Source organism: Callorhinchus milii, unplaced genomic scaffold (genome assembly GCF_018977255.1).
Source record: "Callorhinchus milii isolate IMCB2004 unplaced genomic scaffold, IMCB_Cmil_1.0 Scaffold4, whole genome shotgun sequence".
Classification (NCBI taxonomy): Eukaryota; Metazoa; Chordata; class Chondrichthyes; order Chimaeriformes; family Callorhinchidae; genus Callorhinchus; species Callorhinchus milii.
In genome coordinates, this window is record NW_024704745.1 from 57944894 (window position 1) to 57963156 (window position 18263).

The window sequence follows — 18263 nt, forward strand, 5'->3', positions numbered from 1 at the left end:
AAACAGTCGTGGATTGAATGACCAATTTATTATTTTTTTTGTTGGTTATTTTTCTCAAGGGATTATTATCAGACTTGTGGAGTAAGGAAACTTGCCCAAGGTTTCGCCCTGCCTGGAATCGAACCCAGGTCTCTCGCTTGTGAGGCAAGTGCTCTAACCACTGAGCTACAGGATTCCAATGCTTTATCATCACACAAAGAACTAAACCATGTCACTCATATACCCTGTGGTAGTCAGTCATTTCTGTCTCTAATTACTTTGTGGAAATGTAATAAGATTTTCCTTCTATGGTATTATTGTACATAATTTCATATATATGTGTATAATTTCATATACACATATATGTGTAACCCTGAAGGGCTTACCATAACATCATACAAAAGGTCTTCAATACACATAAAAGAGCTCCCCGATACTTTACTACATTTATTAATGAATGGTGAAAAGAGTTGTAGCGAATAAAATTTGTTTTCCATGGAAAAAAAAGACGCTGGGGAGAGAACAATTTAGTCGTCAATGAAAGTGACTGGATGTGAAGAAGTGGTCAAGAAAGAGACCTGGGATGATTTTAACCTAAGATAACCTCAAAGCTGAATACTGTATATATAGGTCCAGCTGCAGACCTAGTAATGATCTGGGAGAGCCAGTTGGGCTGAGAGGCTCTTTCCCTTTTCTACCATATTATGTCTTAATGAGTTAAAACAACAACAATACAAAATTAAAAGATTGGGTTACATTTTTATTCTGGTTCCATGTCACAAATACGCTGCTTTGCTACAATAGAATGGAGGCGGGTGGATTGATTTGCACCATCAAGGATATTTCCTTGAAAAATATTTCCTTGAAAAATATCAAGGATATTTTTTCTCCCAGTTAAGAATAATATTTCACATTTGCAGAAGGGTCAGACTTAAAAATATACAGGACCAAAAAAAAAGACCATTGGGGTCAGTTCCAAGTTCTGAAAAAATAAGTAAATAGTCCTACACTGTAAGACTTTATCATACAAGCTTCTCGTGAATTCTTTGCCAAATAGACATGAGATCATTGATCAATAACTCTGTTTATTTGAGGGACTGTTGGCCAGGATCTGGGAGAAAATCCCTCCTATTTTTGAATAGTGTCAACAGATCTTTGAAGTGTGCTTGAACTTGTAGATAGGACTTTAGTTTAACTTCTCATCTGAAAGATGGCACCTCCGACAATGCAGCATTTTCCCTATAGCTGTAGTTTAGGCTATAAGTTCAAGTCACGATGTGAGGTTTGAAGGCACAACCTTCTGACCCAAAGGCAAGAGTGTTATCAATTGAGATAAGGATTCTTATATACGTTAAGAATCCATTGTCAGCCTGGCTCAGTTGGTAGTATCTTGCCTCAGAGTCATAAAGTTTGTGGGTTCGCGCCCTAGGCGGGAGTTTGAACTCATATAGTCTAACGTTAATACAGGTTAATACAGTGTAGTGCTGAGGGTGTGTTACATTGTTTGCAGGTACTCTATTCCATGCCAGTAGCCTGCATCGGAAGATTGAAAGAAAAGAAGAAACACTATAATCAATCGCTCAGTGACACTTGCACACAAGGCCTTGGAGATTTATAGATCATACAAATAAGTGACAAATACAGATTTATTCATCATTTAAAAACACAAAAATAAAGCCTCTGAGAAAACAGAAAATAGTTATGGAGCAAATCCATCTTTCTAAACTACAAAGAAAGATATTCAGGCACATCCATTAAAGCTGTCACATATATACTATTCAGGGAATGTTACGCACAGCACCTCACAGCCTACAAATACTTAGTCTAATTTGTGGTGTTTTTTAACGGGTAAGAAGTCTGACATCATATCTCTAAAGGTTCATGTGACCTGACAAAGCATTCTTTCCTAGAGTCAATGGTTTAGAAATTCAATACCGTAATTAAAATCATCCAGAAAACACACAGTCACATCACTTTACAGTATAGCTGTCAACAACTTTGAGACATCTCGATGCAAAAATTATTTATTATAATTATAAATTTCTTACTGAGAAATATGTTAAGAATCCATTGTTAGCCTGACTCAGTTGGTAGTATCGTGCCTCAGTCATAAAGTTTGTGGGTTCACGCCCTAGGTCGGGAGTTTGAACTCATATAGTCTAAGGTTAATACAGGTTAATACAATGTAGTGCTGAGGGTGTGATACATTGTTTATAGATACTGTCCTTCAGATGAGAAGTTAAATCAAGGTCCTATCTGATGTTCAGGTGAACATTAAAGATCCTATGGCACTGTTCAAAAAAGAGAAGGGAGTTCTCCATGTGCCATGGTCAATGTTCCCCCAGATAAACATGGCCATTCACTTCCTGCCTGTGTGTTGGACATTGCTGTGCACAAATTGGCTGCCACATTAATAATAAACAAAATCCTTGCATTTGATACAGCACCTTATCACGTCTTCAGGATATCTCAAAGTGCTTCACAGAATATACTACAAAGTGAATTGACTGTGTATTTTGGGGTCAAAACGCAGAAGCCAATTGCGGACAGCAGCGTCCCACAAACAATCGTGGATTCTGTGACCAAATTATGATTATTATTATTTTTTAATTCTTAAGGAATTATTACCCCGAAAAGTGATCCGACAATTGACTAACAGCCAGGTTCCTACTTACTGCTAGGTAAACAGAGGCAAGTAAGAAAATTTGCCTAACATTTCGCCCTACCCAGGAATCGAACACAGGTCCTCTCATTTGCGAGGCAAGTGCTCTAACCACTACCCTACAGGACTCCACATTATAACAACAACTTGTATTTATGAGGTATATAACATTCTTCCTGTAGGATATCGTCTTGCAGCACTGAAATATCTTGAGTTTTTTGGGGGTCAGCCAGGTATTTGACACTTGCGAAAACCTATCGCTATGCTTAAGATGTTTGTCACCATCTTCCTGTCCACACCTCGGGCACACAAGTGTGTTCAGAAACTTGGACACCAAGTAACACTTCCTAGCAGCTTTCCTTATCAGCTATTTGGCAGGTATCTGGCTTCATCGTGGTGAGAGGACCTTTATAGGACAGATTGTGACGTACAATCCTCCTTGATGTTCTCGAGTTCCAAGTCCAATGCCGTGTACCAGGCACCAGCTGCTTGATCCAGGTCCTCATGTGAGGGGCCTTGGCAAATAGACATGCCTGCTGTGCAGCTGACTTTGCCTCCGAAGTGCTTAGGAACAGGTCAGTGTCAGCCAGAGCCCTCCCTGTAGCCGCTTCCCGTGTTTGCCATAAATCCACCTCATTACTTGATCCTGGACTTGCAAATGGGCCTGAGGGGATGTAGGATCCATAAAGGAGGAATAAAAATACAGTCACTACACTTTACAGTATAATCCATGAAGTGTTTTAAGATGACATGAGTGCACTACATCAAATATTATTACAGTATTTTTATTATTACTATTACTACTACATTGCTGGAGGTGATGGCCTTTGAATGAATTGTTAAACTGAAGTCCCATTTATCTATTCAGATAGATATTAACGATCCCCTGTCACTGTTCAAAAAGAGAAGAGTATCCCTCTTAGTGTCTTAGCCAACTTTAAAAAATGGTCATTTGTTTTATAGCTTTTTATACAAATACACTTTAGAGAGAAAAAAACCTTTGTGAAGCACTTTGAGATGTTCAGACTTGATAAGACACTAAATCCAATGCAAAGTTGATTTATTTAAAAACACCATAAATTATACCACACTGGGTTTGTTATAGATATTGAAGACTTCTTTGGCATTGCTAGACTGGACTGTTCTCATTCCAGTGTATAGTTGAAAATGAAATACTGTAGCATTTCCATAAAATGTGCCTGACCTTTTCAAAATATTTATGTCCAATTTCAAGAAGAATTTTCATCTACCACAGGAATTATTCCTCAGAAGATTTATGTTGCCTTTCTAAACTTAAATGCTGTGTTACTTTCCAAACCACAGCTTTTAAAAAAAACCTTAAACAATCTCTGATGGTAGCACTATAAAATAAGATACCAAGGTATGGAAAATAAAAAAAATTCTTCCACCTAATCAATATTTCCAAAATGAGCAATAATTGAATAAATACAAAGATTTTGGAATAGCCAAATTAATATACTGAAGGGGAGAATTTCCACCAGAGTCTAAATATACTCTATTTTCTTAGCATTTCAAAGCATTCAGAAATTGGCTCATTCTCCCATCACAACATCAAGCTACTTTTTGAATGAGTCCAGTGTCAGCTCTCAACCACCCTTATTGGCAACATGTTCCAGTTGTTAATTACCATCCGATCATAATTCTGAGGCCAGTTTTCTGAAGTTCTTAAAAGAACTTACAGATAAACAGCTTCAAAACTAGGCTTTAAGCATTTGAGCATTTGCCAAATTCTGGACATGGAGCAAAGAAAAAAAATGGAGTAAATCTGGAGCCAGAAGAAATTTCTCCCACTGAGCGCCTTCTGATCCAAATTGAATGATTGTCTGTCGCTCAGCTTGCCTTTTATCTAATTATTTATCCACTGGCATATGTCGCTCTGCTCCTGGTCTGGCCTCCTACAGTTCTGTTGTCCTTTGGAACCTTACCTATGTAGCTATTATACATGTGTGAGCCTTGGCGAGGGTGAACCATTCAACTGAAGAGGGAGCTTGACCCCTCTCGCCCCCCCCTCCAGCTGCCGCAGGTATACAATCAGTGGAGGGTTCTGCATCTCCCTAACCCTGGGAACATCATGGCCAATTTACCCTCCATTACAACTCCAGCTGAGACCAGTAAACTCAGCTCGAGCCAGGACTGCAACCAGCGATCTTCTGAACCATAAGCTGCAGCTGTATCCTCTACACCATATCCTGGATGGAAGAATATTTTTTTATCAGTGTGCACAGGGCTGCTAGGAGCATCCCACAGTAAGTGCATGATCATTTGGAGGAGAGAAAAATGCACGCGAGTGGGTAGCTCCAGTGTAAGCACATCTCCACATGATGGCAATGATAGTGTATAGTAGCCCAGAGTATTTAACTTTATGCCAATGAAGCTGTGTGATGCTGGAAGGGATAATAAAGCATAAAATGAGGGCTAATAATTAAGGTAAAACAAACTGCAAGAGTATAACTTTGTTGGGATTTTGCTATATACTAGATGACCATATTTTGTAAATCCAAGGACACACATAAAAAAAATTGAACTCACTACAATTCCTGATGCTGGCAGTACTGGAGAAGCCTGTTAGATTTGTTGTTCTATTCCTCTGATGAATGTATCTGTTTCAGAAACTTATCGGTCTTCCTCAGTTTGTTGCTGACCTCAAGAGAGGGCTAATTTGGTCAGAGTCACAATACCTCATCCAGGAACTGTCCCTGGAAATCAGGGCCATATGGTCACACTACTACATACTATAAAAGGTTACTATCCTCCTTTGGGGGGAGCCGAGCAGGGGCTCCTTGGAGCTGAATTGGCTCTAATGTAACATGTTTGGCAATGGAATACCGGAATTGAACTATCCCTCTGTGGTGATCTCGGTAGTCCAGTTCCTGATCCAGGCTGGTACGCAGTACCTCTGGGCACTGTTGATGACAGTCCAGCCAGCCTGGCTCATCGGCAGGACTTGGAAGGGTAGAGCATTCACATGGGGTAGGGACGCTTGACCAACTAGTGACTATCCTCCTTGGCGGGAGGTAAGCAAGGTATCATTGGCCTAAACTGACTTCAAGGTGACATGTTTGGTACCTACCATTCAGCTAGTGAGGGTGCAAACCCACAATTGTCGGATGTCAAATGATAATAAGAATCCTTGCATTTGATATAGTGCCTTATAATAATAATAATTCTTGCATTTGATATAGCGCTTTTCACATAGGGAGGACATCCCAAAGCGTTTCACAGAACACACTGTAAAATGAATTGACTGTATATCTGTGGGCGAATGCGGCAGCCAATTGCGCACAGCAGTGTCGCTGACCAACTAGTGATTATCCTCCTTGTGGGGAGGTAAGCGGATCTTATTGGACCTGAACTGGCTCCAAGGTGACACGTTTGGCATAGGCATATCAAAATTGAGCCAATCCTCTGTGGTGATCTCAGTAGTTCAGTTCCTGAGCCGGGCAGGTCTGCAGTATTCCAGGGCACTGCTGATAACAGTACAGCCAGCCTGACTCATCAGCAGGATGTGGAAGGCCCGACCAGTTATTGGCGGCAGGGAATCTTCCCACTCAGCCAGAAACCCAACTGACCAAAAAAATCTTTAGTAAAGGGTTAAAGCTTGGATGAAAAAAGGTACAATGAAGTCATGAGATTTTAAAAGATGCTGAATAGATCTTGAGCTATTTTTACGCTTTGGGTACATGACCTCCAGCAGTCAACTTAAAGACATATTGCAGTTCCAGCAACTCTAATTGGTTTCCCCAATTATTTGGTACTCAGCTTGACAGTGTCAGGTCTTGCTTGGCACACTCTGCACTCCAGCGCAATTCTCATGAAAAGCATAAAATGTTATGAATGAATATTTTACCATTGAAGTACAACGCTTTGGAAATTTGATTCACAAACACAGCCACTTCTGATTTTTGAAGAACTTTGGTTCCTGAGTTGCCAAGCAACGCTCAAGCACACAAAGAAACTTTTAGCATAAAGAGGCAGCCTTTCATCCCGGGTCTTACAGATCTTCCACAACCTTGTATAAATATTCCATGAAAATAGATGCATAACAGTGTTGCATTATTTGGGAATGGTTGAAAAGATATACACATTGACCCATTGCAGATGCTACCAAATCAGTCTACGAGGGAAGCTTCTGAAAAGGGTTGTTCTTGTGTCTGTCTGTCCATCCCCCGCCAACTAAAAGCTGAGTAGATCTTCAAAATTTCTGTTGCACGCCGTTAATTGGTTGCCTTTTGTGTTGTGACACTTCAGCACCTCACAAACCGTCTCCCACACAGCATCAGCAGTCATCTTTATCTGCCCAGTGTAAGTTTAGGGCACTTTAATGATATGTATGGGTAATGAGATTTCCCTCTTACTAGATCACATTGTCAAAGTGTGTTAAACTTAATGGCACAAAGACCATGAACTCCATCAGAGTCCTGTAGCTTAGTGGTTAGAGCACTCGCCTCACAAGCAAGAGGACTTGGGTTTGATTCCCGAAATGGCAGGGAGAAATGTTGGGCAAGTTTGCTTACTCCACACATCTTTGTTTACCTAGCAATAAGTAGGAACCCAGATGTTCATCGATTGGCATATCGCTTTACTGGCAGTACGAATTCCTTCAAAATATAATAATAATTTTGTCAAACAATCCACGACTGTTTGTGGGACACTGCTGTGAGCAATTGGCTGCTGCATTTCGCCTACAAAATATATAGTCAATTCACTTTACAGTATATTCTGTGAAGTGTTTTGAGATGTCTCGAAGATGTAATAAGGCGCTATATCAAATGCAAGGATTATTATTATTATCGGTAGTGCAATCATGATAAATGGACATGAAATGCAGAATCTTCCCGTCAGATCTGGAGTCAGGCAGGGATGCCTCCTTTCCCCAACTCTGTTTGTCTGCTGGATAGAACTTTTTGCACAGGTCATCAGGAGGGAGGAGAGCATCAGAGGTGTCACCATCCCGGGTAGCCATGGCTCACAACCAAGATTTCCCTGTATATGGATGATGTCACAATCTTTTATTGGGCATCTGCGACCGTTTCAAATGGGCTTAGGGCACCAGGATCAATCGACAGATAAGTGAAGTGATGTACTTAGGCAAGTGGCAAGAACGAGAATGCATACCATTTGTGGTCAGGCCAGATTACATTAAAATTCTCGGCATCTGGTTCGGGGCTGTCGGGGCGTGCCACAAAAACTGGGATGAGCGGATAATGCGAGGGAAGAAGAAACTAGGGAGGTGGCAACTGCACTCATTGTCAATCAATGGGAAAAATCTGGTCATCCAGTGCGAGGTGATCTCTGGTTTGTTATATGTGGCGCCAGTCTGGCCTTTGACCAAAAACAGTGCATGTGCAGTCACCAGAGCCATTTTTCACTTTACCTGGAGATCCGGGATGGATCGTGTCTGCAGAGCCACAATGCACAAGACTCCAGATACAGGAGGTAAGGGTGTCCCAGATGTAGCCCGGATTCTCATGGCCACTTTCATTTGCAACTGCGTGAGAATATGTCTGGAGCCCTGCTATGCGGCTTCTATCTGTACCCAGTGTTAAGAAGGATGGGGCTGGCTGACCCACTGTGGAATATTCCTTTCAGTTGGTGTGTCCCAAGGTATTTAGCCAAAATATATAACTCAGCTACTTTAACAAGCACCATAAAGCATTTAGGCACAATATAATCCTGTGAAGATAGAAAGTACAGCTATCAGTGAAAAAGCCTAACCCAGAGGCGAGTGATGCATTTCGAAAAGAAAAAAATATTTTTCCTTTGAACATTTATACATGATATTTCACAGCAAGGCCACAACAGCACCAATGTATGTGTCACAATAAAGGTCAGTGCCTTTCATTGTGGGTCTATCCTCAATTGCCTTTGGAAGCACCTTAACAAAACTGTCTATTTGTGATTAATGATTGGATTAAATGGATTACAGTTTAATATATCCAGTGAATTATATTTAAAACTGTCACTGATCTTCCTGGACTTGAAATTAGTGGAAGATTGGAAATTAATTGCTTTCACCTTAGTTCCTATACTTCCATTCCCCACACCCCAAGAAGCTAAAATTTTATCTCTCTATCCATATTGTCCTGCAAAGCAGTTTAAAATTATAAAATACCAGATCTTATTATTACTCTCCCTCATGCAATTATATGAGTAAGAAGTTTTGATAACAAGGATTTAAATCGCTGAACAATAAAATAACTCATATCAAGCAATCTGTGTCATCAAGTTTGGAAAATAGCAAACATAATATTTAAAAATAGAGGTAGGGATGAGCCGTTAAACTATGGATTGGTATACCTTTGGTCAATTGTGGACAAAATGCATGAAACGATAATCAGGGTTACGCAGAATACGAGATCAGCTTTTGGGTCAATAAAAGACATCCAACATGGCTTTAACAACAACAACAAAATTACATTTGTATAGCACGTTTTGCGTAGGGAGGACATCCCAAGGGGCTGGACAATCAGTGTTTCAGACCCGAGTTGGTGGTCAGGATCAGGAGGGGATGGAGGGTGATGGAAGGCACAGTTGAAGAGGAGGTTCTTGAGAGAGTCAAGGGAGGGGGAGAGGCAGAGGGACTGCTGGTTGGAGTTCCAGAGGGTGGGAGCAGAATGCTTGAAGTCCTGCCTGCCAATGTGGGGCGGGCGAGGCAAGGTACATGAAGAAAGCCAGAGTCCGCTGAGCGGAGGGAGCAAGCATGATGTTAGGGGCTTAGGAGGTCGCAGTGGGGAGCAAGACGATGGAAGGCTTTGAAGGTGAGGATCAGAACTGTATCCTCTGTGTGATGGGAAGCGAGTGGAGTCGGGTGAGGATGGGGGCCTGATAGGGTCATGGAGCCTGGTGCAGGAGAGGACAGAGGCTGCAGAGTTCTGGATGATCTGCAGCCTTTGGAGGGAGGAGTTTAGGAGGCTGACAAGCAGGGAGTATCATAATAATGTTCATGGATGTTATGAATGCGTGTGAGACAGTGGCAGAGCCGGGCGATGTTGCAGAGGGGGGAGAAGGATGAGTGGAAGGTTTAGGAGAGGAAGATTGGGATTAAACATATGTATTAGATTTTAGGAACAACTGGAACACACCAGGAACAGTAGAAGGCTATTAAGCCCTTCGATAAGGTAAGAAAGTTCTGATTTTTTCTGTCCAAAAGTTATGATCACAGTTTGTTAAAGTTGTGGTTTTGGTGCAGTCAGTTCATATACCTATAGTGAGTATGTGCTCCCATTGGACTGTCTACCTGTCCGTCAACCCACTCCACAATTGCAACTATAAATGTTGTGGTGTGTGTTAAAAGTTGTGGTTTTTGTAAAATCACAGCCTTAGATATTCTTACAGGCTTACCCATCAAGCCTATTCCACCAGTTTATTAGATTCTTACAGGCTTACCCATCGAGCCTGTTCCATCAGTTTATTAGAAAAAGATAAAATCTTTATTTGATTTTAATCACAATCTCTGCCCTTTCCTCATACCTTTTAATACTGGTGCTGCTTAAGTATGTGTCTACCTCTCTATTAAACATTTCTATTAATTCCACCAATGCAGTTTTCTGGGGCAGTTAGTATTTGATGAAATTACAAACATAGTGAATAGGGATATGAAAGTGGATTTTATTTCGCCTGGAGTTTAGAAAACCATTTTGTCACTGTTCCACATAACAGATGACTGCTTAAAAGATTCGAACATATGGGTTAGGTGGCAAAGAATTAAACAAGATGATTAAATCTTTGTTTGGGAAAAGTAGTAGTTCATGAAGAAGTATCCAGCTGAGAGCTAATTCTTACAGGTGAGCCACAGACCTAGGCCCACTTATTTATCACTTTTATAAGAATGGTATAAGAGTGAGACTTCACAGTTTTGGTGGTGCTAATGCTTATGGTGCTTTAGATGGGTCACTAAAATCAGGCCTACTTCACATTACCTCACCACATCATCGGGAGACAAGCTTTCAGCCACTTTGCCCCCTCTGACTAGAACTCTCCCTGAAGCCATGTTCTTCACACCCTCCCTCTGCTTTCAAAACTTATCCCTTTGACTAAGCCTAGCTCACCATCTTCTTCCACCCTGCTTGGAGTCCCAGGGATTCTATCTCTGTCAAATGCTTCAAAATGATTTCTTACATTATACAAGTCACTGCACTTTACAATATATCCTGTGAAGCACTTTGAGATATCCTCCTGGCATAAAAGGCACAATACCAAACGTAAGGATTATTATTATTGTTAGAAATTGTACCTCATGAGGATTTTCTCTTTTAAAAAGCAGTATTTTTAGCATAAATTGGACTAATTGTCTAGAGAATTGCAGGTCCAAGCTCCTACTCTGAAATGGTGCAGCACCTTATGATATTAATATGTGTTATTGCTAGGTCACCTTTGGGATATCAATGTATCTAACGTGTTGTTACTAGACCACTTAGGCTTATCAATCATATATTATCACTAGCCCATCTTAGCAATATCAACATGTCATCACTAAATCACCTTAGCATGTGTGTGTTATAACTAGATCATTTTAGGATATCAGTGGTGTCACTGGACCAAGTTAGGATATCAATGTGTTATCATTAGATCATATTGCCTACAAAATTCCCACCAGATTGGGAATAACGCAATTTTGATTCCAACTTTAATGGTAGTCTAAGGGCACCACATGTTGATATCTTAAGATGATAAATGATAATCTTTGCCTTTGTTATAGTGCCTTTCGCATCAGGATGACGTCTCAAAGTGGTTTCACATGATTTACTGTAATGTGCTGTGACTGTATTTTGTAGGCAAAATATCTTAATGTTTTCTAATGACACTAAAGCATTGGTGTTGTTATTTAAGGAATGGCGCTACAATATATGCATTTTCAAATATGACTCAAATGAATGTCTTCCATCACATTTGTGATGCTAATGCTTATGAAAAAACATCTGTGAAGAATTTTGCAGCTGGTAGGAATTTTTGCCCACAGCAAGTCATTGTTCATGGAAAAATTATACCACAGCATGAGTTGTGAAATAAAAAAACTTTAAAAGTCAATACTATTTAATTTATATCCATCTCTCTCGACAGTCAGAAACTACTTGCATTCAGATACTCCATGTATCCATTGACAGTCCCTTCCGAAAATGAAGTGTAAAGGAACTGACTTGCACTTTATTGCTGCAGAATCTAATGGCAGAATGTGTAGTCATAGCAACCTACCTAAGTGCGCTCTCAAGTATCAGAGAATCTCACATAAGCACAGTCACTTTGACCTGCAAACATTATTTTATGTGCTGTTCTGAGATGTGTGAAAACATATTAATTATTTAACTCTGTGCTTGGATAGATGTAGGTTTAAAGAGGTTTGATTTTTTGAGTTCTTTGTGGTCTTTTGGAAATACTGTGGAAAGCTAGTGAACAGCATTTTCTTTCGAGTATATTATGTGACAGGAAGCCTGTCATTTGTTGTGATAGCATTTCACTGAGAAATATTTTACTATTCTAATACTTTTCCTACTCACGTTTTCCTTCAATGTTTCAGTTAACATTCGCAAATTACAATACTAGTAATAATAATCCTTGCATGTGAGATAGTGCCTTATTACAGTATTTGTAATAAAAATCTTTGCATTTGATATAGTGCCTTATCATGTTGTCGAGACCTCTCAAAGCACTTCACAGGATATACTGTAAAGTGGATTTGCTGTGTATTTTGTGGGCAAAACTCATTTACATTTATTTACAAATTTACATTTATAAATGCCTCCTTTCATGTCAAGAGAACTTGCCAAACCATTTGACCCTGCTGACTGGGCACCCTAGCTTGGTGTGGGTGATGAGAGGGGTGTGTGTGTGGGGAAGGGACTGGGGGCAACAGAAAGCTTACCACTGGAAAGCAATTTGATTAACAACTGGGTTCCTACTTACCTATAGGTAAACAGAGGTATGTGGAGTAAGGAAACTTGCCTAACATTTTGCTTTGGTCACTTATCATAATGATAATACTTGCATTTGATACAACTCATTATCACATCATAGGGATGTCTCAAAGCACTTCACAGGATTTTTACTCTGAAGTATAGTGACTATGTATTTCTAGGCAAATTGTACTGAATCTCTTCAAAATGTTTTTCTTTTCTTTCTTTACAGTACAGAAGGAGACTATTCTGTCCATGGTGTCTGTGGCAGCTCTTTGGAAGAGCTACCCAATCAATCCCACTTCCCCGCGCTTCCCCCATATCCTTGCAAATGGTTCAGTTTCAAATACCTATCTAATTCCCTTTTGAAAGTTGTTGTTGAACTACCCTTTCAGGCTGTGCAATCCAGACCGTAACAATTCTCTGTGTAAAAAAATGTCTCCACATCTCCCCACTGGTTTTTTTGTCAATTATCTTCAATCTATGTGCCTTGGTTCTGACTAACTGGTCAGTGGAAACAGTTTCTCCCTATCTACTCTATCAAAACCCCCCATAATTTTGAACACCTATATTAAATCTCCCCTTAACCTTCTCTGATTTAAGGAGAACAGTCCCAGTTTCTCCAGTCTCTCCACATAACTAACGTACCTCATCCCTGGTACCATTCCGGTAAATCTCTTTTGCACCTTCTCCAAGACCTTGAGATCCTTCCTAAAATGTGTTGCCCTGAATCGGACACAATACTCCAGCTAAGGGCTAACTAATGACTTATAATGATTTAGCAGAACAGCCTCGCTTTTGTACAGAAGCCTCTACTTATAAAGCCAAGCATCCTATATACTTTTTTAACAGCCCTATCAACCTGTCCTGTCACCTTCAAAGACCTGTGCCTGTGAATCGCCAGGTCTCTCTGCTCCTGAATCCCCTTTAAAACTGTACCCATTATTGTACATTGCCTCTCCTCAATTTTCCTCCCAAAATGCATCACCTCACACTTCTCTGCATTAAACTTCACCTGCCATGTGTCTGCCCATTTCATCAATCTATCCACTTCCTTCTGCGGTCTGCTACCATTCTCCTCACAGTTTACCATGTTTCCAAATTTTGTGTCATCTGCAAACTTTAAAATTTTGCTCTTTATACCCAAGTTCACATACATCAACAAGAGCAGTGGACCAAATACAGATCTCTGGGGGTCACCACTGTATACTTCCTCCAGTCTGAAAAACTACCATTCACCGCTATCCTCTGCTTTCTGTCTCCCAGCCAATGTTGTATTCATTACTGCCACTGTCCCTTTTATCCCATGTGTTTCACAGGTCTTTGCGTTAACTAGTAATGATTATTTTGTATACAAAACATGAAAGGCTCTATATTAAATGCAGGGATTTATTTTCTGTTAAAATGTTATCTGATAGTAGAGAATAATGTCCTCCAGATGAGTCCCAAAGCACAACATTTTCACAGTCTTAGCCTTAAAACCAGAATTATTTTTTTTAAAACTCTTCACATTTTGGAAAAAGTCTTAGTTTAATTTTAAATTGGAGTTAATTTTCCATAGTTAAATTAATGCTGAGGCTAAAAATCAAAAAGCAACATCTTATTGGGGTGTATCTGTTCTTAAACTCAAGGAAGAGTGTTTAAGGCCAGGACACTGGACTCGTTTAAAAAGCAGCTTGATGGTGGGTTGGTATTCTGGAAGCTTGAGATTAATTGAGCCAAAGGTCTTTCTTCACCCACAGCAATCTTATTGCTCAGTCACTTTCAAGTTCAGCATCACAAGCCTCATTTTTAATTATTTTTTTTCTGCATTCTAGCATATGTGATCTGCAATCAAAGCTCTGGTTGTAGCCGGGAGTAAATGCTGGTACAGTTTCCAACATTTGGGTGATGTTTCCATTTGTATCAAAGGTATTGAAGGTCATTGCTGTCACAGTGTCATTAGAAGAGATTCCTCTCAGAGCTGTGATATACGACTTCCAGATGTTGTCTCCCTCCTCTTTCCTTTAGGTTCAGATGTTATCTTTAATTGGCACTTTGTGTTAACAACCTGCTGAAATCAAAAAGGCCATCAAAGTTACCAGCTGTTCAAAGTAATGAGATCAACATTCCCCAGACCTGGAATCAGAAAAGAGCTTCTGTGTTTTAATTATCTTCTGTTGTCATTTTATATTTGTATTTAACAAAGAAGAAAGTTATTATTTTTTCATCTTGAGTTCCTGCTGCCAACATTGTACCAGCCTTAATGCCATTTGTTTATGGAGAGTCAACTTTTTAACTGTTTCTCATTATTCATGCATTCAATTGACAGCCACCAGCAGGAACATGTTTTGAGCTGAATTGCCAATTGGCAAATGGTCAAAGGAACTGAACACATGACGGATCAGAGGTAGCAAGCAACAGATTTGTACTATTACTTTAAATAATCCTCGCTTTTGATATAGCGCTTTTCATGTCGGGAGGATGTCTCAAAGCGCTTCACAGGATTTACTCTAAAGCGTAGTGAGTTAGTATTTTGTAGTTGAATTCCAATTGATATTCCTAGTTTTGCATACAAGTATTGTATACAGTATTGTGAAATGTAGTGACTGTCTATTTTGTAGGGGTATGTTGAGCACATTTATATAATAAAAAAGTAAAAAAGGTAACAGGATTCATCCTATCCCAGCTCATTATCTCTCTGTTGAACAGAAGCTACTGAATATCTGTAGAGAATTTGTCTGCTTGTTGTTTCTTCAAGCAACCACTGGATTCAAATTGAGAGTCACCACTCCTTATATATAGCTCTGGTGTTGTTCTGCCCCCAAAATAAATAAAATAATGTAAATATATCCTGAGATACAAAACGTATGATATTATACTACATATATATGATATTGTCCAAACTTAATACAGTTTCCAGAGCTCTAGTCAAGGTAACTCATCCCTCAGAAGCTCTTCAAGTTGCATTTATAAAAGGTTGTGTACCCAAAACAGTGTTAAAGCTTTCTAACAATTGTGGCAATCTAGGAATAACATTACAGAAATAAAACTGTTACTGACATTTGAGTAATTTTGTTACAATATTATGTTGCTAATAGCTTAAAAAAGATTAGTCCAAAGAGGCCAGAATTTTCCTATGGGTTAATGTAACAATAATCTTTGCATTTGATACAGAGGCTTTCGTGTCAACAGGGCATCTCAAAGTGCTTCACGGGATATAATAATATTAATAACCTTTGCATTTGATATAGTATCTGATCACAACTTCAAGAGTCTCAAAGCGCTTCACAGAATATACTATATACACAGAATATATATATACACACTGTGTATTGTGTGGGTGAAATTCGGAAGACAATTGTGCACAGCAGTGTCCCACAAACAGTTTGGATTGAGTGACCAAATTATTATTTTTATTTATTTATTTTTTGAAGGGTTTATTACCCCTGGAAAAGCGATCTGCAATCGACTAACATCCGGATTCCTACTTACTGTTAGGTAAACTTAGGCGTGTGGAGTAAGAAAACTTGCCTAACGTTTTGCCCTGCGCAGGAACCAAATCCAGGTCTTCTCGCTTGTGAGGCAAGCACACTAACCAATACAGTACAGCACTCCATGACACTGGACAAGAGTGTTTGTGAACCCCTGAAACCTTCTGAGTTCTGATGACTCCATCATACACACAGGTAAATATACTGTAAAGTTAAGCGCCTGTTTATTTTGTGGGAGAATGCTGAAGCCAATTTGCTCACAGCAATGTCCCACAAACAGCCATGAAGTGAATGAGCAATTTTATTTAGGGAGTGGTTGACCAGGACACCAGAAGAAACTCCCTTCTCGTTTCCATTAGTGCCACAGGATCTTTAACATCCACCAGAACAGGCGGATGGGAACTCGGTTTAATGTTTCAAGAAGATAAAGCAGACTTCAGAGAAATATTATTATAAGACAGAAACAAGAATTCCTTGGCCTTATTCACACATCTTCTCAAGTGGAATAAGTCCATACCCACATACAAACACACACCCCCACATGATCATCCACACAGAAATAGCTTTATCTTTCTAAATAACCTATTGTTCTGTAAATCCAGTGAAAAATAGAACATGCACCACATATTGAAGCAACCCAAGTGTTATTGTAACAAACATGGATCTCACAACAAACATCAGGCATGGGAGTGCACACGAGCACGCCACCTAGCAGGTAACATTGTATTGTTGCATTTTATTAAACCAACATTTCCAGCATATTCAGTTTTAAACAATCACAATCAAAACAAATACATTCAAATACTCCTCCCCCTAGAGTGTGCTCCCATACAAAAAAAATCATACATGCAACTCTCAGTGCCCCTTGCACACTTTTTAGTTTTATAAATTGAAAATAGCTATTTTTTAAATGCAACCATAATTTTGAAGCCAGTTTTCTCCACGCTCTTTTAATACCTACAAAGTTAAGACTATATTCAACAATTCTGGACTCTGAAATGCTATGTAAATAGAATAAATTTAAGCCTAGATCGAACGACTACAAATCCCTCCACAACAACAACAACAGCAAGATTGCATTTTAGAGCGCCTTTCACGTCGGGAGGATGTCCCGAGGCGCTGGACAGTTGGGTCGGGACCCGACCAGGGGGGAAATGGTCAGGGTGAGGGAAGGGAATGGAGGGAGCGAGGAGGGGGTAGAGAGTCGAGAGGGGAGAGGGGAGGTGAACGTTCTTGCACCTTCTTATCTCTTCGATCTTCTACTCTGCTCCTATGCTCCTACCCCTCAACTAACTCAAGCTTGTTACATGTCCTTCATTCTCTCTAAGCCACCATCAGAAGCTGAGCTTTCAAATCCTACGCCCTAATCTCTGGAGCTCTTTCCCTCTACCCCTTCATCTCCCCAAACGCCCCGCCCCCATCTGTTTTTCTGTTCCTACCTCTCTGATCATACCTAAGTCCACATCTTCCTTCCCCCTCCTTATAGCTCACAGTCCAACGCATCCATCTAAAACATTCCGAGCTGTTACCCTAATTGAAAAGTGTTGTGCAAATATAAGCTGTTGTTCAATTTTCTCCCCAGTTATATAAGTTGTTATTTTCCATGTTACTTTCCCAACACCATGGACTCGTTCCCAAGCTGCTCCAATACCACCCTATATATAACCTATCATTGATAACAACAACAACAACAACAACAAAAGTACATTTGTAAAGCGTCTTTCATGTCAGGAGGAGTTTGATGTGAAGTTTCACATCAGGCGAACGACCCAACATCTCAAAGAGCAATTTGAGTTTCACATCAGGAGCCTTCACAGAATAAACTGTAAGGTGAGTTGGCTGTATATTTTGTGGGCAAAGTGCGGCAGCCAGTTGCACACAGTAGTGTCCCAGAAACAGTCATGGATTGAATTTATTTTTTTTTTGAAGGAATTATTACCCCCAGAAAAGCAATCCGCCAATCAACTAACAACTGGGTTCCTATTTACTGCTGGGTAAACAGAGGCGTGTGGAGTAAGGAAACTTGCCCAACATTCCGCCTTGCCGGGAATCAAACCCAGGTCTCTCACTTGAGAGGCGAGTGCTGTAACTACTGAGCTACAGGACTCCACGAATGATTGAGACCAAGACACTGGACTCGTTCAAAAAGCAGCTTGATGCGGTGATGAGGGGACGATGGAGTGAATATTCTAGAGAGTTGAGATCAGATGGGGCGAAGGCCATTCCTCATCTGAATCA